Raw genomic sequence first — 4,661 nt, forward strand, 5'->3', positions numbered from 1 at the left:
CTTCACCTGAGCAGGAAGCGCACGGAGAGGGGCGGGGACACTGAGGGGGGCGGGGACAGAGAAGGGAGCTCCCACCCTGCTGCTGTTTCCGCAAACCACAAACACACACACTTACACACAGATACATACCTACACAAACACTTACACACAGATACATAACTACACACACACACACACACACACACACACACACACACACACACACACACACACACACACACACAACACCTACACACACAGAGACACACACTCACAGTATTTTCACAGTCCTATCAGGGTGGGATTGGAACAATATGATGTGATGTGTGTGAAGTGTGAAGTCCTCTAAATTTTTACAAACGGTGTTAATGAGACACAATTAAAGGAACACATCTCAAAATATAATGCACCTTTATTTTTAACCCTTTGGTCAGCAGTGTTCTCACTTAGCTGCAGAGAACTATATTTTACCATTAATATTTAGAGCACTCAGACATCCCCCGACACACACACCCCCACATACACGCCATAAAAGCAGGCACACTGAAACAACACGAGGAAGCTGTGAGGCTCACCAGCACACAGCCTTACTAAAAACATCTAAAGGCCCTCTGATATAGGACACGGCACGCGCTGCGCTGACCGCTAGCTGGAGCGAAGGACCCAAACTTTCGCTGACCGCAGCGCTCTGTTTGTACATCATTTTTTTGTAGCTGCTCTACGCGCCATTTCAAACATGTATCTGTCTTTATATCTTCCACGAGAGTTTGTGTAGTATTATGTTCAAATGTTTAATAAAAACATGTATCGTTCATTCATAAAGAAGAAAGCTTTTAACTAGTGAAGAGTGTGTCGTTTCCACTACACTGCTTTCCTCCTCCTCCGCCGTTGGAAAGGCTCTGGAGGTCCCCATACATATACGTAAACTTGTGTCATTTTACACGGCGGGCCACATCCAGCCCATTCTGATCTTATGTGGGCCGGACCGGTGAAACATTCTTTCTGCCAGTGCACAGACGTTTAACTACACATTTAATCCCTGAGATTAAATAAAAAATGAAAAGCTCAACTCTTTGCTTATTTTAAGAAGTGAAAGTGTAAAATCACAGAAATCTGTAACTTCAGGCTGTTTAGAGTGTACCCCCATCTCTCACCGACCCTGACAAGGAAAAGCAGAAGATAATGGATGGATAGATACAACTTCATTACTTTGCTGTAGCATGAATGGACTGATCTGCACTGATCATGCACTGATCTGTATCAGTAGGAATAGCTGTAAAACTTATGAAAATCTCTGTTCACACTTTTCAAAGCCATAAAGTGATTAAAATTTTTGCCGGGCCGTTTCTGGTCCCTGGGCTGTATGTTTTACAAGCCTGGTCTACACTGTGATGAACTCAAACAGGCATCACTGACGTGAACAGGTGACGTGTTTAATCAGGTGACTTCACCAAACAGAAAGCATAAAAGCCTTCCTGTCACACTGAGGTAAATCCTGTCTGTGTGCTGATCATGTTAAACGAAGAGAAAGGCTCTGAGCCTGAATATCCCTCAGTCTGAACTCCAGCAGGCGGTCCTGACCCAGGAGCTGCTGCCATGTCACAGACTAATTACATTTTTGCTTTAACATACAGTTGAACAGATGTGCCTAATAAACTGTCTGTGTGCATTTGTGTGAGATCCACACATGCTTTCAGACCTGTGCTGATATCTTTGTCAGTCAGCTCCATCTAGTGGACAGATGGTAGAACTCCATCATCTGATGTGGTTCCCTTTCAGTCGATTCACTCGGTACAACACATAAGTATGGGATATCACGCCCTCGCGTGTCCTGGCTGAAGAAACCTTTATTCACGCCTTTAAGGCAGACGACGTGTGATGACACGCGCACGGCCCCGCCTGCACATATAGCCGCTGTCATCACAGTCATCCCTCAGTTCTTACGCTCTTCACCTCGCTGAGAACACCTCTGCTGAGTTGGGCTAGCTAGCTGCTGCTAGTTAGCTCCCTTGTCTGCCGACTTGAACTTAGCTTAACTGTCCCTGTCGGTGTTAGCCTCCACCACCTAGTTGGTGCGTAGGCTGCCCGCGGAGCGCTAACAAGTTTTCCTGTGCAGCGTTTCGCTTTGTGTTTTGGAATGGACTCCAAACTGAAGCGAGCAAAGCAGAAATCTTCTGTTCGCCCCTGTCCTCAGGGATGCGGTTTCTATTTGCACGACAGCGACCAGCACGATGCCTGCCCTGTCTGCCTGGGGATCGTCCACGCTAGGAGAGCGTTGACGGAGCCCGAAGCCTGTGCGTTTTGTCGCCAGCTCCGGTGCTCGACCCTGGAAAGACGGGTGACGTTTGTGGAAAAAGTGCTGGGACGCTCGGCTGTCGCACGGCATGACCCTCTCCTTTCCGAGTCTGGAGACCCGGCTTCGTCCGAGTCCGAAGACGAGGATTTTCCGGTCGATGTCCCCGCAATTAGCTGGGCTGACCACATGGAATATGTTGACGGGTTAGCCGATGACGAGCCGGAACCATGCAGGAGCGCTGACGGGCTTCAGCCTGGGTTGAGGCCCGCCAGCGCTCCCCAGGAAGACGATGACGTGCTGGACATCGGCCTGGACATCCATGGTTTGTCGGAGGATGAGCAGGAGAGCTCATTATCGGGCCAATGTGCCGCCGCTGCTGCGCCGGTCGGCCACGATGACACCTCTCTTTTTTCCCTGTTTCGCCGTGCTGCTGAGAAGCTGCAGGTGGACTGGCCCTCTCCTCCGCCAGCTCAGAAGCCGTCGCGGTTCGCGGGTTTTTTCCTCCCACCGGAGCCCGCAACGGCCAAAAACTGCCTTCCCATGTTCCCAGACTTTCTCTGCGAGCTAACAGCATCATGGGACAAACCTCTGTCTACCCGCGTCACTGTGCCCGGCTATGGACAGTACATGGAGTTGGACGGCGCCGAGGGGGCTGGCTTAGCTAACCCACCCCCTATGGAGCCGTCTCTGGCTGCTTATCTGGCCCCGTCCCATAACCATGGTGTTGGCGGCCCCGCAGCTCTGCCGTCCAGTCACTGCAGATTCTCTGCTTCGCAGCTGGAGAAGATTTATCGGGCTCAGGCCGGCACTGCTCGCGCCATGAGCTCCGTCACCATGCTCCAGACGTACCAGGCAATGTGCCTGGCGGAGCTCGGATCGCTGGTTCCTGATGACAGCCCTTTGGCACCTCTTCTTAACGAGGTCAGAGTCGCCACAGATTACATCCTCCGTGCGTCTCGCTGTGCAGCGCTCTCCCTGGGCAGAGGGATGGCTTCGACAGTAGTGGCGCAGAGGCACCTGTGGCTGACCCTCTCTGACGTCCCGGATAGGGACAGAGCTGTATATCTGGACGCACCAGTGTCTGCGGCTGGGTTATTCGGACATTCACTTGAAGCCATTCAGGCTAGATTCGATCTGAGGAAGAAGCAGACGGAAGCTCTGCGCGACATCATCCCCATACGTCAGCCCAAGCCCAAGCCCGCAGCTAGCTCTCACAGGCCCGCCGCTCCTCTGCCGACTGGCAAGAGACCGGCGTCCACTGCTGAAGTGGATGTGCCGCCAGCGAGAGCACATCCTCCGGCCCGAGCTCCACGCCAGTCGGCCTGGAGCAAAGGCCCACCCTTGGGCCCCCGGCGGGACCCGACGCCCAGGAGGAAGAAGCCTCAGCCCTCCTAGCTGTGGTTTCGAGTGGAGAAGGGGTCCAGCAGCAGGGAGACGCTGCTTTTATCCCTCTGTTGCCTCTGTGGCCAAGAGGTGCTGCTTAAGTTCTGTTCAGGTTGTCAGCCCCAGAAGGCGCTGCACTTTCCTAACACTGTCTCCCAAGCACAAAACCCCTGCACGCAAAATGCCTCGGGTAACTCCCTGTTCAGGTGTGTTAAATGTTCAGGTGACCACATCGAGTGTTCCCGCTGTTTTTCATTGTTGTGCCCCAGAAAAGGTGCCTCCAACAAACTGTGTGAATGTACATGTTCCCATGTTACAATCAATTAAGAGTGTTGTTTATCCTCAAACAATCACAAATGCTCAGCCTGCGGGCAGAATGAGCCAGGTCAGGCATTTGATGCAGTCCCCTGCAGACACACTGGGGGGCGACAACGCCCCGCCTACGGTGCTGCAGGTCAGCTGGCTGGCTGCTCACTTCCCTCAGTGGCGCGCTTGCGCCCCCTCTCCGTGGGTGCTGCGAACCGTTGCCATGGGTTACCGGTTGCAGTTCCGGGTCAAGCCGCCTCGTTTCCAAGGAGTCGTAAACACGGCTGTCAACACCGAGGCGGCCATGATACTCAGAGAGGAAATAAAGGCGCTATTGCAGAAAAGAGCAATACGAGTGGTCCCCGCATCGGAGACAAACAAAGGTTGGTACAGCCGCTATTTTGTTGTTCCGAAAAAAGGGGGAGGGCTTCGTCCCATCCTCGACCTGCGAGTCTTGAACACGTATCTACGTACGTACAGGTTCAAGATGCTAACACTCAGACAGCTCTTGAATGCAGTCGGCCCGGGAGATTGGTTTGCGACAATCGATCTAACAGATGCTTATTTTCATGTGGCTATACACCCGAAACACAGGCAGTTTCTAAGGTTTGCATTCGAGGGCGTAGCCTACGAATACCTAGTGTTGCCGTACGGGCTGTCGCTCACTCCTCGCACCTTTACGAAATGTGCCGAAGCA

Source organism: Pelmatolapia mariae, linkage group LG15 (genome assembly GCF_036321145.2).
Source record: "Pelmatolapia mariae isolate MD_Pm_ZW linkage group LG15, Pm_UMD_F_2, whole genome shotgun sequence".
NCBI classification, from domain to species: Eukaryota; Metazoa; Chordata; class Actinopteri; order Cichliformes; family Cichlidae; genus Pelmatolapia; species Pelmatolapia mariae.